This window comes from Lissotriton helveticus, chromosome 6, assembly GCF_964261635.1.
Source record: "Lissotriton helveticus chromosome 6, aLisHel1.1, whole genome shotgun sequence".
In the NCBI taxonomy this organism is placed as follows: domain Eukaryota; kingdom Metazoa; phylum Chordata; class Amphibia; order Caudata; family Salamandridae; genus Lissotriton; species Lissotriton helveticus.
In genome coordinates, this window is record NC_136067.1 from 1,452,215,515 (window position 1) to 1,452,232,654 (window position 17,140).

The window sequence follows — 17,140 nt, forward strand, 5'->3', positions numbered from 1 at the left end:
AGCTATGCAGTTGAGTTGTGTGCGCACTTGCGGCGAATAGGTCGAAGGCAGCATAACAATGTTTTCTGAATAGAAGACACCACAAGGCGTTGAGATTCGGTTACCACCGAGGTGATGTCTAGCAAGTTGCCGCACTGGTGTGGCCATCCTACAATACTGCTCCGAATAACGGCGTGGGGTGCCCGAAGGGGGGGGGAGCCGGCGTGAATGGGCCTTCCTAGGTGGAGGCTCGTCTGCTGTAGTGGGGCGCCCCTTTACCGTTTCAGTTGCCATTCAGCTGAGTTTCGGCTGCTCTTGATGCTACAGCGACAGGCGGCTGCAAGAGGACTCTCAAAATGGCGGCCTGTTCTTTGGATTTGGGCCTGGTCCACTAAAATGGCCCTGGGACACCTTAGAACTCGGACGCTCGATTTTTTTTTCCTTTCCTGTACATGCAAAAAAAGGTAAATGCCCGGTACGTTACACGCTTCATCTGCCACGATGAACTCTCCAGAGGAACCGAAAAAAAATATAGTTGTGGTAACTATACCATGCATCGTCATATGGAGAGGTGGCACCAATTAATTATAGTGCTGCATAAAAGAGAGATTTGGAGGAGAACCCCTGACCTGCTAGTACATTCATCAAAGAAGTGGCACTGAGAGCTTCAGAGGCAAGGGAAACGGTCCCAAATATTTAGAAGAACTTTGGAAAGATTAAAATGACATGTTTAGATTGTGGCAAATTAATTTCATGTGGACAGATGAGTGTTACTCTAATAAATACAGCATATGAACATCATCATAGTCGATGGTTGGTAGAGACATTTTGACTATATCCTGGACCTGCCCGTCCTCGCCCAAAATGGCGCCGGAATAAATGGGACTCGTAACTCCTTGTTGTGTACTGGTTGCAGAACCTTGAAATCACGAGATACGTATGCAGTTTTGAAGCACATGGCGGGCGGGGACGAGAATTGATTGAATATTTCGACATCCCTATTGATATTAAGTTCTGATGTGTTATTGATTACTGTACTGTTGAAAGTTCGAATTAACGTCACCCATGGTACTTGCCCGCAAATGTATATCTAGATAATTTTATTGTAACTGGCCCTGTCGTATTTTAATTATAAAATGTACGTCCACCGATTCCGTAACTGTTAGACACCTAGTTCTTGCAACCTAATGGCCCGCCCGTTACGTTCCTCTACAGTGTAAATGTCTATTCATCATATACGATTACAGTTTGCTCCGTGGCAGGCCCACGTGGTTATAGGCTCGTATTTGTATAATGAAATTTTCACAATAAAGGTTTTTAAAAGAAAACATGGTAGTAGTATATACATTGGTAAAGTTTTTAATAATAGTGACTGTTTTAGAATCATTAAAAGGCAAGTGAAATAAAGCAGACCAATTACATGAAGGGTAAAAGGTATAATACGAAGGAACGCAGTAAAGATAAATGGTCAAGGGCTGTTGTGTTTTCTATTCCTGCAACATAAAGTGATCGATAAGAATCTCATATTCAGGCGTATCGGCGACTAAGACAGCAGGTCGACCCTCTTTTGCTCAACGGCTCCGTCATGGGACGAAGAAACGCTCTTTTTCTCGAAAAAAGAATATATTTTACTTGCAGGACAGTTGTAAAATTTCCGGGAAAGTACATTAGCCTGGAACATTATAACATATATTTAAGAAAAAATAATGTTCGGAAGTAATGAAAAGCGTAATTTTTAGGTCATATGACCAAGCCTTTCATCATTACAATAAGAAAAGTAAAATGAACCAATGAAAAGTTTTATTAACAAGTCACATGACTTGTTATGCTTACGTTACGCGCTGCGCGCCCCGGATGACTTCCGGATGCGCTAACGCGGCGCGTCATATGACGCATTACGCGACAACGCAGGTACAGAATATAGTCAAAATGTCTCCACCAACCAGCGGTCGTAACACAACCCCTTTCAGCAGGCTAAATAGTTCTGTTAAATGACAACAGAAGGGACAGGCAACAAGAACCATCAGTCAAAGAGGGGAGGGCTAGTTCTTCTCTACCGGGTTACATTGGGGCGCTACCGGAACTGATCGAATTGGTAGTCTACAGTGTTTCTGGATGTTTCAGACTGAAGCTGGGGTTAGCATGAGAGCAGCACCATTTCGTAGCTCCGTCGTGGCCATTCCGCAACCAATCATGGCAGCCGCTCTTTATCGTTATTTTGGGCGGGGTGGGTGGCGGAGCCGAGCTGTTTTGCAGCCATCATTGTGTGGAGTTCAGTTCATCTCACTAGTTTTGTATTTGTCATGAGGGGTTGTTCCTAATGTTTCTATTTTAGCGAGGTCAAAAAGAGATCCCATTAGTGGCCTACTGATTTTGCTCGATTCCTTTTCTTTTTTTTTACACGATTTTTCGTTATCTGCAAAGACTAAACAGAGTATTGCGACTCTGTGTTTGTTTGTAAATAGAGAATGAACCAAAGAGAACTAATTCTAAAACAGTAAATACTTGGATAACAATCAATCAAATGGAGAGAGAAGCAGGCACGACGGATTACAACGGGGGCAAAGGCCTGCGTTAACTACCTTTCACTATCTGCAAAGAGAGAGTACTCCTAATAGAAATGAGGGGGGGGGCACCATTCAAAGCAGATCAGTGTGCATAAACACGAAAATGTTTTCACTTACCACGTACTTGACATTCGACAGCTTATGATATTTGCTATTAAAAAACCATTGAAATTCACTGAAAAAACCATAGGTTATAGACCATATATAGTTAGGAATTAGCATTTACAAAACCTTGAAAATTCACTGAAAAAACCATAGGTTATAGACAATATATAGTTAGGAATTAGCATTTAAAAAACCTTATTTTACTCACACAAAACCATTGAAATTCCATATATAGTTAGTTGCACTAACTATATATCGCGCACCCGCAATCCACTGCTGATCATGTCACATATTACATCATTCATGACATGGTCAGTGACATCACTGATGACATCACAGATGACATCTCAAATGACATCACTGATGACATCACTGATGACATCTCAAATGACATCACTGATGACATCACTGATGGCATCTCAAATGACATCACTGATGACATCTCATTTGACATTACTGATCACATCACTGATGACATCATTCATGTGATAATACGATGAACCTCTTCAGACTCTAATATAACCTTAGATACACTCAGTGTAAACAGACACTCATAGACTGTCACTCATCCATGGAGTTACTCAGACAGTTAGTCAGTCATGCAAAGAATCAATCACACCTCCATTTCCTCAACTATACAGTTATACACACCTTACTTATTCAAACATATACTAAAACATATTTACTCACTTATACAATCCTGGATACAAGTTCACAATGATCCATACAGCCACTCACACATTCACTGGCTCTTATTCACAGTTATTTATATATGTCAACTCTCACATGTACTGTGTTTTACATATGTACTTACTTTGACATGTAGCACTGAGATATCCATTCACTCACCAATACACTCATGCACACAGTCAACCGCCCATACAGCTGTTTCCACATGCACTTTTGAACCCATACATCTAGTCAATCAACTGCTCACACATCTATGCAGAGAGTCATACACCTCCCAGCCACCCAGACACACACTCAGTCTCCCATACAAATGCTTGGGCAACCAATCAATAACCCATACAGTTAATCATATAGCTAATGATCAACACATGCAGCAGTTTACAGAACAACAGACATAATGATGCACAAATTAAGACAGTTTAGTCACTAACCCATGCACTCAGTGAGACACATTTAATCAGTCACTCATACAGTCAGCCATGCCCCTACTAAATCCTTCATCAAGACACTTATACATCCACTCATTCTTCAATATGTAAGACATATTTTAACTTTACAGAATTATACAGTCACTGGATGTAGTCATCAGTGATGTCATCAGTGATGTCATTTGAGATGTCATCAGTGATGTCATCAGTGATGTCACTGACCATGTCATGAATGATGTAATATGTGACATGATCAGCAGTGGATTGCGGGTGCGCGATATATAGTTAGTGCAACTAACTATATATGGAATTTCAATGGTTTTGTGTGAGTAAAATAAGGTTTTTTAAATGCTAATTCCTAACTATATATGGTCTATAACCTATGGTTTTTTCAGTGAATTTTCAAGGTTTTGTAAATGCTAATTCCTAACTATATATGGTCTATAACCTATGGTTTTTTCAGTGAATATATATATATATATATATATCTCTTGCCTGGTTGTGAAAGCCACTAGGTAGTTATAGTTTGGTCTCCTTTTCTATAAAAAAAGTTTTTTTGTTTGCTAATAACGTTGCCCCATTTGACGAATCTTCACAGTATTTTCCAAAAACAAAGGTCAACCACCTCAGTTCCTTCCTGCGAGGTTCCAGGGTGAGCAGTCAAGCAGGGGCCAAGAAAACAGGGTGTTCCAAAACGAAAAATTCACATGTGTTTTTCATATACTTTTTTAGTCAAGGCTACAGCAAAAACTGCTGTATATAATTATACCAAATTTGGGGGTCCGCAGATTGTTCTTTCTGCGATTTGGTGTAAATCCATTCAGCAGTTTCTGAGAAATTTAGGTTAGAAAATAATTGTATATCTGGACAGTTGGGGTGTCCAGGCGAGGTGGTGAGCTGTGCACTTAGACATTGCTACCTCTTTTAAAAAGCACTGATGAAAGCCAGTGCCGAAACACGTCTGCTATACATTAAAAGAGTATTTTAACAGTCCCCGTGAGTGCCTAAGCATGCACAAATATTGCAAGCGTCGGAGCTGGTATTAAATGTGATTTCCATCCTCACAAACATATGGCACCCGCCTCAAGAGTTTGGCGAAACCTGCCTTTGGTGGAAATTGGAGCTGTGATTTATATGTATGTGTATATATCCTCAATGTGCCTGCTCTCACATCATAACAGGCTCCAACACGCTCTAGCTCACTTGGAAAGACTTTATTGTGGCTACAGGTTACGCATTTTGAACGCCTCCGCGGTCTTTGTCAAAACCATACAAGTCGCCTTTTTATTTCTTTTCATACTAGCAGCAAGGTCTCAAAGCCCTTAAAGTGACAGTGCAACACTGAATACTAAAGTGACATTCTCACTTTTTTGTTTTCATTTTTAAAGTGACTTGTGCAATACTTTAACCCATCGTCTGGCTTGTCGAACAATTCGACCCACAATATTAAACCTTTACTTTTCAACATTCCATTTACGTTTGCTTTATTTTTAGCCCTTCGAAGATAGATTTACAATAGCCTTGTGATTCAAATCTATATGAGTTCTACTTGTGCTTTATGAAGCTGGTCTAGGCTGCTACAATTTCTCCGCATACGTAAGTTCTCAGCATAGGGGATGCTATTCTTTAGTTTGCTAGGATGGAAACTACATGTTCAGCACTGTGTTTCCTGCAGAACACTTACGATATGTTTTTGTTTGTAACTTTCCGTTTTCAATATATACCATTAAGTCTAAAAATGTTACTTCCCTTTCTTTGGGATGAGATGTCAAATATAAATTTAGTGTATTTCTGTTGAATCTGTTTACAAAGGCCTCTGCTACTGACTTATTGCCACGGCATATAATGAAAAGATCATCAATATAGCGTGGACATAAGATCACATTGTGATTCAGTTCTAGGGTAAAATCAGACGCCGTGACTTTTGCCACAGCATATAATGAAAATATCATCAATATAGCGTGGCAATAAGATCACGTTGTGATTCAATTCTAGGGCAGACACAGATGCCAGCACCAGCTCCTCCCATCAGCCAATATGCACATTCACATAACTGGGGGCGAAGCAGATGCCCATGGTTGTCCACCTTAGTTGCCGGTACAAATCTGTCCCAAAAAGAAATATGTTGTTATATAGGCCCCAACGTAACATTCTCAACAGCATCTCAGTATGCTTATAAAGAGTTAGCTACCTAGAGCTAAAAAAAATACTCTACTGCCCTGATGCCATCTGTGTGAGAGATGCTTGTGCAAAAGGAAGAGACATCTAGAGTCATCATTATGAAGTCTTCCTCCCAGTTGATGTCATATACTTTCCTTAAAAAAATCGCCAGTGTCTTTGTTGTAGGATGACAGATTCTCTTTCAGGGGATCCTCATCAATAGTCATAAGCATTAGAATATTCCCGCCCATGTGCGGGACCCCGGAAACACTATATTATATGTGCCCCACATATATATATATACACTCATATATAATATATATACATATATATATATATATATTGCTCACAAACAGTCCTGTCGCAGAGGGAACAACTTGGCGAGTCGGTGCTGGATTCGGGACCAGGGCCGGGTCCCGTGTTTAATCTTAACACGAAAAAGGAAAGCCAGCACTCCGCTCGTTGGATGCAGTTGAATTTTATTCAAAACACTGTTGCAGCCTACGCGTTTCGAACCAGATGGTTCCTTGTCACGGCAGTGTTACACAGTTGTCCTATTTCACTTTCAATTATTTATACTTATGAGTCTAATAGTGCATTCTGGGACATGCAGTGTTATACTTGTTATTCAATTCATAACATTTCTATTACGTTTTTTCTTTGTCATTTATTTAACATGTATTCATGGCTGGGTGCCCATTGATTAATGTCCTGCTAGCACTTGAGTTTGGTGTCACGGCAGTGTTTGCGTCTGTGCACATGGATGGAGCCTGTTCCCCCAATTAAGTAGCAGTCTTTCGATCATTGGTTCTACTGTGCTTCAGTTTATATTACTAGTGCAAGAAACAGAAACAGAAATTATCAACCAATGAGAAAAATGGGAAGGGGTACCTATCAATCAAGAGGACAAAACGCAAAACAAGGAGAGGAAGGAACAAAAGCAAGCGGATACAACTTGCGGAATCGCAAACCCCCCAAAAAATGAACAACAACAAAAAATGTCATAAGAAACCACCTGACCTAATTACCAACCTATCCAGATATACACCCACTGGAGATGAGTGCAGACTGCTAAACAAAGGCCTATCATTTTGTCCTGAGACGCATCAAGACATTGTAGATACAAAAATAGACCTTTACAAATTCGTAAGGAAACTAAAATTACAAAAACATTTTATGAAATATCCACAGAAAAAGTTCATGCCCTCCATATCCTTGAGCCAAAAAATCCAGGACTCCACAGATACAACTAGTGATTTCTTGTCAAATGAAATTCCATGTCTACGTACGGCATATGAACTAGCCAATCAAATAGAAGCCACTGATGTGACAGATACGCAACTATTACAGGAAATGGATGTAACAACTGGGAAGAGAAGACCAACTGAATTCAAAAACAAATCCAAGTTTTGCCCAATCATGAACCCTGGCAATAAAATTGACACTTTTTATGAACTAGTGCTGGCAGATCTGGAACAAATGGAACAAACTGTAGATACCAGAAGAGAAAATTTATCAAAATCAGAACGCGTGGCAATAAAAACCTTGAAAGAAAACCCCATGATAGAGATCAAACCAGCCGACAAGGGTGGCAACATAGTAATTATGGACAAAGCTGACTATGTTGAGGAGGCCATGCGACAACTGGGGAACACAAAAAACTATGCCTGTGTAACACAAGATCCGACACCCAGACTCAAAAATGAGCTAGGAATCAGATTACAATCTTGGAAAGAAGAAGGATTAATAACGGAGGAAGAAAAGAAATTTCTTATGGTTGAACATCCTATAATACCAACCATATACTTCCTTCCCAAAATTCACAAAACTCTAAACAAACCCCCAGGTAGACCGATTATTTCAAGCTGCGGGAGTCTATATGAACATCTGCCCCAATATGTTGACCATTTCCTCTCTCCCATTGTACCCACCTTGAGCTCGTACATCAAAGATACCGGAGATTTTTTGCGTATCATAATGGACACCCAGTGGCAACCCACGTACATGCTAGTAACCATTGATGTCATCTCCCTTTATACATCTATAGAACATGAGATAGGCATCCAAGCAGTACAATATTTCCTCATGCAGCGACCAATCAAGGAATGCGACCACTCCAAAATGTTGATCGAGATGATCAGACTATGTCTATACAATAATGTATTCCTCTTCAACAAGAAGGTCTACGTGCAAAAGTGCGGAACAGCTATGGGAGTTTCCTTCTCTCCAAGCTATGCTAACCTCATGATGGGGTGGTGGGAGAGGAGCATAGCTTGGAGGGAAGAAAATGACCAACATATGGCCAATGTAGCGTTATGGCTACGCTACATTGACGACCTCTTTGTGCTGTGGAAAGGAACGAGATCTGAGTTCCTAACCTTTTTTGATGAACTAAACAACAACAAAGTTGGTCTCAAATTCACCCACAATATTAGTAATAAAGAAGTAGAATTTTTGGACACCAAAGTCTATGTATGTGACAACAAAATACAAACAACTTTCAGGAAGAAAACTGCCACCAACAGTATTTTGCACGGACAAAGCTTCCATCCGAACAAATTGAAAAAAAGCATCCCATATGGTGAATTATTAAGAATGCGGAGAAACTGCTCTGAAGACAAAGAAATGGAAAAGAACTTTGATGAGACTAAAGAAAGATTTCTACAACGTGGATATACACATCAAGATATTATCCAGGGAGAAAGAAAAGCCAGAAACAAAACAAGAGCTGACACACTGTTACCAAAATCACCGGTTGCCAATAATGATGACAATCAAACAAAGACAGAACCACCAAGGATGATCATTTCATACAATAAAGAATGTTACAAAATACAAAAAACACTTAACAAATACTGGCATTTGATCCAAAAAGACCCTGATATAGGAAAAATTGTGGGTGAGAGACCTTTGATGACTTATAGGAGGGCTCCCAACCTTTCGGACCACCTAGTACACAGCCATTATGAGGACAAGTAAATTAACAATTGGTTAACAGAAACAAGGAAAGGATTTGTCAAATGCAGTGTTTGCAAGGCCTGCAAGATGGGAAAAAACACAAAGACAATAATCGACCCAAAAGGCAAAATGTACGACATCAGAGACTACATAACATGTGAAACCAGCTTTGTGGTTTACATGCTACAATGTTACTGTGGGAAGCAGTACATTGGTAGCACCACTTGTGCTTTAAAGAAAAGGATTCTGGAGCACATACGTGCCATACAAAACAAAGACTTGACTTATGCTATGGCCAAACACATGACAACACACACTAACAAAACATGGAAGGACATTCAATTTTATGGCCTAGCCATGATTCATCAACACGAGCGAGGCGGCAACAGGAAACTAAACCTAAGAAGATTGGAATCAAGACTGATCATGCGCTTCAAAACCAAGCAACCGACAGGGTTGAACGGGGACGAAGAACTGTATTTTCATCTCTAGAATCCAAGTGCTCTGAAATGTGAATAATTAATTCTCTCATTATCACTGGAAGATTATGTATAAACAAAAGACTACTTGCTCTCTTATGAACAAGATACATGTATATGGTGTCCGAATGAAGGCAGTGGCAAGGGCACTCAGCCCTAGTAATATAAACTGAAGCACAGTAGAACCAATGATCGAAAGACTGCTACTTAATTGGGGGAACAGGCTCCATCCATGTGCACAGACGCAAACACTGCCATGACACCAAACTCAAGTGCTAGCAGGACATTAATCAATGGGCACTCAGCCATGAATACATGTTAAATAAATGACAGAGAAAAAACGTAATAGAAATGTTATGAATTGAATAACAAGTATAACACTGCATGTCCCAGAATGCACTATTAGACTCATAAGTATAAATAATTGAAAGTGAAATAGGACAACTGTGTAACACTGCCGTGACAAGGAACCATCTGGTTCGAAACGCGTAGGCTGCAACAGTGTTTTGAATAAAATTCAACTGCATCCAACGAGCGGAGTGCTGGCTTTCCTTTTTCGTGTTAAGATATATATATATATATATATATATATATATATATATATATATATATATACATATATATATACATATATATATATATATAAAAACATGCAATAGCAGCCAAACAAAGAACAGAGCTGAAATATGCTGTAAAGAATTTCCACCATACATGAGTAATAAGCATTAGAAAACATGAGAAAAACAACACAAAGTTTGTTTTAGAAACTGTTTTAATGCTCAGAAAGCAGTAGAAATTCTCATAACTCACTGGAAGCATAGAAAGCTCCCAGGCTGCATTGCAAACACGCAGTCTAAAAAGACTGAAAAGCTAACCTGTAGCTACATAGCAATAAACTGACACCGTGCCTTTAAGGCACCCATGACCCCCAGTATCCCATCATGCCTCAGGGGTGACAGGTCAGTTGTTCTTTCCGGCTCCTTCAGAGAAGGACCCTGGTTACACAGCTCCACTATTTTTTCTGTTTTTTGACAGAAAAATACTTCACTTTGACAAGTTTTTGCTCTTACTTGACATTTTACACCTAGTTAAGTAAGATACTGCCTTTTTCAGTCATTTTTGTGAACATTTTCTCCTGAGAATGCCTTCACTCTTTGACAAATGTCCTTCTTGTGGCAACAAGAAGGCCAAATCAGACAACCACGACGTCTGTATCCTGTGTCTGCCTGAAGATCATGATCCAGGCACCTGTCCTCATTGCGAACACCTGTCAGGAAGAACTCTGAAGGACAGGGAGAGGATTCGCATTTATGGCCTAGCTCATAGGTCATCAAGAGGAAGATCTCCGGTGAAGAAGGGCTCCAAGAAGACTCATACATCTTCCAGAAAGAAGTCTTCACACCCTTCACCTTCAGCGTCGGGCTCGGCGCTGAGAAAAGAACCACCGGTGGATCATTCATCGTCTAAACTACCGTCGACGGCGGGCTCGCCGTCGTGGAGAAGACCAGGTACGTCGACGACGTCGAAGGATCCAGCTCCGTCGTCGAAATCCCCTTCGCCGGCGTCAACCGGGCGACGTCCGACGTCGAGGAAGGGAACTCCGCCGCCGTCAACCGGGCGACGGTCGGCGTCGAGATCCAAGACCCCTCCGCCGTCGTCAACCAGGCGACGACCGGCGTCGAGAAGTGTGACTCCTCCGTCGTCAAAGAAACGGCGTTCGGCGTCGAGGACCAAGACCCCTCCGCCGTCGACAGGGAAAAGTCGCTCGGCGTCGAGGAGGCAGTCTCCGTCGGTGTCTCGTCCGCTCTCGGCGTCGAGGGTGCCCAATACCCCTCCGCCGTCGTCGCACAGACATTCGACGTCGAGGCAGAAAACTCCGTCGACGGCTGAACATCACCGTTCGACGTCGAGAGAAAGACCTCCGTCGACGACTGGACATCGTCACTCGACGTCGAGGCAGAGAGCTCCTCCGACGACAGGACATCGTTGTTCGACGTCGAGAGAGAGACTTCCGTCGACGACTGGGCTTCGTCGTTCGACGTCGAGAGAGAGGGCTCCGTCGACGGCCGGTACTCGCCGTTCGACGTCGAGACAGGGAACTCCGTCGGCGGCTGATCATCGCCACTCGACGTCGAGAGACTATACATCCTCGCATGGACAATCTAAGACAAGATTGTTTGATCCGCCGACTCCCCGAAAGCACTCGACGACGAGGGAAGATCGCTCGACGTCGAGGTGTTCAGATGTGGTTATGGTAACAGAGTCAGCTTCCCGTCATTCCACTTCAAGGTCCTCTGGCTCCTCAACTGCATCTTCGAAGTCCAGAAGTCCTGTGCGCAAATCTCCTGAGCGTCGGACAGACCTGTGGGCGGATAAAGTCAGACTGTCGCCTAGATGGTACAGATCTCTTGAACATTGGAGAGATTCTGGGGCTGCAAAACGTATGCAGGACTATGCCAGCTCGCAGCACAGGTCTCCCCTTCAGGATCTGGTAGAGGAGATGGACAAGCATAGTCCTCCCAGGCGCAAATCTCCTGTGAGACCACCAACCAGATCTCCCAGAAGGCCCCTATCTCCCAGAAAAAAAACAGAGGATCGAGTCAGGTCTCGCTCTCCTAGACGGGAAGAGCGTTCGAAAAGATCAAAAGAGAGGGGGCACAGTGTTCACCGTAGACGTCGACGCACGCCGTCTACTTCATCTACCTCTTCTACCAAGTCTTCCAAGAGGGACTACTCCCCTACGTTGACGGACAGTCCTACGTCCAGATCCTCCCCAGTGGATGACATTGGCACGTATCTGGATGTCTTGCAAAGAGGAGCTCAGAAGCTGAGCATTGAAATGTCTGTCCCTCAGGTTACAACGACAGTCATTTTTGAGACTTTACACAAAAAAGCGATCTCCCGTCCTCTACTGCCATTAGTCCCGGGGATTATGGTTCCTGTCAATGAGGTATTCCTAACTCCGGCGGCCATTAGAGCGGTGCCAGCCCGCATTCAGGAGAAATACAAACCGGCCTCTTCTGACCCGGTTTTTGTACGATCTGACCCGCCAGCAGACTCTGTAATTGTGGCAGCAGCGAGGAAGACACACGCAGTTGCTGGCTCCTCTTCAGTCCCACCAGACAAGGACAGCAAGACTCAAGACTCCTGGGGTCGGAAAGTTTGCACCTCGGCTGCTTCGACTCTTAAGGTTTCTAGTGCGGCTGCGCTTCTGGGTCGATACGATAGAGCCTTATGGGACTCTATGGAAAGGGTTAAAGTCAAGCTGCCAAAAGAAGATCAGCAGGATTTTGAAGAGACTGTGACTGAAGGATGTCTGGTGGCGAATCAGATGATAAGTACGGCTGCGGATGGTGCTGTCCTTGCGGCGCATTCCTATTCACATGGGTTTTGTGCCAGGAGGTCGGCATGGTTGCGCCTTACAGGCCTGAAGCCGGATGCTCAGCATCGCATCCTTAATCTCCCCTTTTCGGGTTCCGCTCTCTTCGGGGAACATGCTGACGAGGAAATGACCCGAATGAAGACGGAGCTGGACACAGTGAAAGCGGTGGGCTTGGAGAAAAAGAAAGAATTCAAGCGCCGCTTCAAGACCAACAGGGGGAGAGGGGCTCAACAGAGGGTTCAAACCCCTCAGTGATCCCAAAATAAGAACCAAGCGAAACCCCAGTTTCGAGGTAAACCTGGCAGAGGTAGAGGAGGTCATCAACAGTCCTCTAACACCACAAGAGGAGGAAAAGCCTGAGCAGTGGCTTCCTCTGGCGCCGTTGCCCACTCCAGTGGGAGGAAGTGCTTCACAACACCTGGCAGAGTGGGTCAGCATCACAAAGGATCAGTGGGTGCTGAATATACTGCGCAATGGATACAAACTACGTTTCCTTGCTCCTCCAAAGAACATACCTCCAAAGAGCGCTTACCCTCACCAACTAAGCTTGCTCCGAAGAGAGGTAAAAGTCCTACTACAAAAACGAGCGATAGAGGAGGTTCCTCTCGCTCAAAGAGGAAAGGGAGTTTACTCCAGGTACTTTCTTGTCCCCAAAAAAGATCAGGAGGACAAGTTCAGTACTAAACAAGGTCATCATCAGAGAAAAGTTCTGCATGTTGGTGCTTCACCAAATATGCCCACATCTTCAAGTCAGAGATTGGATGTGTTCGGTGGACCTGCAAGATGCGTACTATCACATCCCAATTGCTCAACAACATCGCAAGTACTTGAGGTTTGTCGTAGGGAACAAACACTATCAGTACACAGTGCTACCCTTCGGTCTCAAGTCCGCACCACGAGTCTTCACCAAATGCATGGCAGTGGTGGCGGCTTTCCTGCACAAGAAGGGGCTCTTCATCTACCCGTACCTGGACGACTGGCTCCTAAAAGGTCCATCTCCAGTGCGGGTACAACACGATCTGTATCTGTGTCTTCTCCAATTGCACAGGCTCGGTCTCCATGTGAATCTGGAGAAGTCAGTCCAGCGGCCTACTCAGTCAATTCACTACCTAGGCTCCGTTCTGGACGCAAAAGTGGGAAAAGCGTTTCCTTCGGAGGAGAGACTTTTTTCCTTGAACCAGAAATGTGGAATTCTGCTAGAATCTCGGCTTCCAACAGCCCGACAAGTAGCATCCCTGCTGGGTTCCCTGGCATCCTGCATCTTTCTCATTCCAAACGCCAGGCTGAGAATGCTCCCTCTACAGCAGGCTCTGGAGGATCAATGGGACCAGGCGACAGGCCGTTGGGAGGATTGCATCAAGCTCTCCCAAGCGACGAAAGATTCCATCAAATGGTGGACACGGAGAAAGAATTTGCTGGTGGGGGTTCGTTTTCACCAGCCTCTTCCAACCCAGTCGATAGTGACGGATGCCTCTCTACAGGGTTGGGGAGCGCACATGGGTCCGCTTCAAATTCAAGGCCAGTGGTCTGCGCAGGAGCAGACATACCACATCAATATGCTGGAACTCCGAGCGGTATTCCTGGCTCTCAAAGCTTTTTTCCCAGCGATAGAGTCCGACTCAATCCTAGTTCAGACGGACAATACGACCAGCATGTTCTATCTGAACAAGCAAGGAGGCACAAGGTCTCGCCCTCTGTCTCGAGAGGCTCAGGCAATCTGGCTTTGGCTCCTCTCTCGAGGCCTCACGGTAGTGGCAGTGCATCTTCCAGGGGAGTTGAACGTAAAAGCAGACGCACTCAGCAGACACTTCGAAGATCAGCCAGACTGGGTGCTAAACGACGAAGTCGTAGAAGAGCTTTTACGTTGTTGGAGTCGTCCAACCATAGATTTGTTTGCAGACGACGAAAACTCCAAATGCCACGCCTTCGCGTCCAGGTTCCACCGGCCAGGGACTCAGGGGAATGCTCTACTGATGGATTGGTCAGGGACATTCGCTTACGCGTTTCCTCCCCTGGCTCTGATTCCGAGAGTAGTTTCCAAGCTCTGCAGGTCGAACATCGACATGATCCTGATAGCTCCGGATTGGCCGCGGCAGTGGTGGTGCCCGGATCTTCTGCATCTGTCTGTGTGTCACACAGACGACTCCCTTGCAGGCCGGACCTGTTGAGCAAGATGAACGGGAGGATAATGCATCCCAACCTCCCTTCACTGAACCTAACAGCATGGCTCCTGAGGTCCTGCAATACGGACATTTGAACTTGCCTCCTGAGTGCATGAACATTTTAAAGGAGGCTAAGAGACCTTCCACGAGAGCGTCCTATGCGTTCAAGTGGAAGAGGTTTTTCTTATGGTGTAGGGATCATCACCTTGATCCGACTACAGGACAGGAGGATGTCCTCTTGCCATACCTCCTTTCCCTAGCGACTGCTGGTTTAAAATACGCTTCTATTAGGGTGCATTTGTCAGCCATAGTAGCATACAGAAAATCACCTGATCAGGTTTCTTTCTTTCAGGTTCCAGTGGTTAAGGACTTCCTCCAGGGGTTGGAAAAAGTGTATCCCCCTGTGCGAAATCCTTCTCCTCCATGGGAATTGAACCTGGTTCTATCCAGGTTAATGTCACCGCCTTTTGAGCCCATCCACAAGGCCTCTTTACAACATCTCTCTTGGAAGTCGGCCTTTTTGGTGGCTATCACCTCTGCTCGCAGAGTCAGCGAGATTCAAGCTCTCTGTGCGAAAGAACCTTATACTGTCTTTCATCACCATAGGGTAGTCCTAAGGGCTCATCCGGCTTTCTTGCCTAAAGTTATTTCTGATTTTCATATATATTAGTCCATTTCCCTCCCTTCGTTTTTTTCCAAATCCTACGACCCCAGCCAAGCGGTCACTTCACTCCTTAGATCTTAAGAGAGTGCTCAAGTTCTATTTGGGAATGACCAAAGGGATTAGGAAAACGGATCAACTGTTTGTGAACTATGGTTCAATGCCAACAGGTTTTCCAGCGGCCAAGAGGTCCATCGCGAGATGGATTGTCTCTTGCATTAAATTGGCTTATCAGCTTGCAGGCAAGCCTTTGTTGCAGTCACCCAAAGCGCATTCCACTAGAGGGAAGGCCGCTACAGTAGCCTTCTAGCATGACATTCCAATGTCGGAGATTTGCAAGGCTGCGACTTGGAAATCAGTTCATACCTTCACGAGACACTATTGTCTCGAGTCTGATTCCAGGGCCGATACTCAAGTAGGACAAGCCTCTTTGAGGAATCTATTTGGGTAGCCTACGGCCTGTACAAGCTTAGTAGTTACTGGGCTTAATATGGTTATTACTGTATTGTTACTCCTTTGCCCGCAGGGAGATGAGGTGAGGCTCGCTATTCTATTCTAATGCTTATGACTATTGATGAGGATCCCCTGGAAGAGAAGGATTAGTTACTTACCTGTAATCCTAGTTCTCTTCCAGGGGTATCCTCATCCAAGTCATAAGCAACCCTCCCGCCTCCCCGGGCAAAGGACGTTCTTTAATAAGGAGATATTGTTAACCTATCTGTTACTGGGTTTATTTTCAGTCTCCGAAAAGAACAACTGACTTAACTGTCACCCCTGAGGCATGATGGGATACTGGGGGTCATGGGTGCCTTAAAGGCACGGTGTCAGTTTATAGCTATGTAGCTACAGGTTAGCTTTTCAGTCTTTTTAGACTGTGTGTTTGCAATGCAGCCTGGGAGCTTTCTATGCTTCCAGTGAGTTATGAGAATTTCTACTGCTTTCTGAGCATTAAAACAGTTTCTAAAACAAACTTTGTGTTGTTTTTCTCATGTTTTCTAATGCTTATTACTCCTGTATGGTGGAAATTCTTTACAGCATATTTCAGCTCTGTTCTTTGTTTGGCTGCTATTGCATGTTTTTATATATATATATATATATGTATATATATTATATATGAGTGTATATATATATATGTGGGGCACATATAATATAGTGTTTCCGGGGTCCCGCACATGTGCGGGAATATTCTAATGCTTATGACTTTGATGAGGATACCCCTGGAAGAGAACTAGTATTACAGGTAAGTAACTAATCCTTCTTGACTGAGTCCTGTAAAAAACTGTTGTATGACGGTACAACGCATACAATTACTCTGCATGCCTTTGACACACATTTTTAGCGCACGTGTTTTTACAGCGAATAGGCATTTAAAACGCATGCCAATACCACGCATTGTTTTTATATTTAACAACGATGTATTTATGGGGGGAGTGCCGGATTTCTTTTAAAGCGGTCCAAAGGTACCCCGTCTGGTCCTGGGGCTTTAGAGTAAATGCCCTTTCTAAGGACCTCCTCCACTTCATCTAAAGTTAGGGATACACTTAATTGCCTGGCTGATTCAGGATTAAA

General features: G+C 43.8%; 1 protein-coding gene across 15 annotated transcripts in view; it reads left to right on the forward strand.

Moving 5' to 3' along the window:
• The window catches only part of STXBP5 (syntaxin binding protein 5), a 1,512,194-nt gene that overhangs the window by 305,521 nt on the left and 1,189,533 nt on the right, over positions 1-17,140 (forward strand). The gene's annotated exons all lie outside the window — the stretch shown is intronic.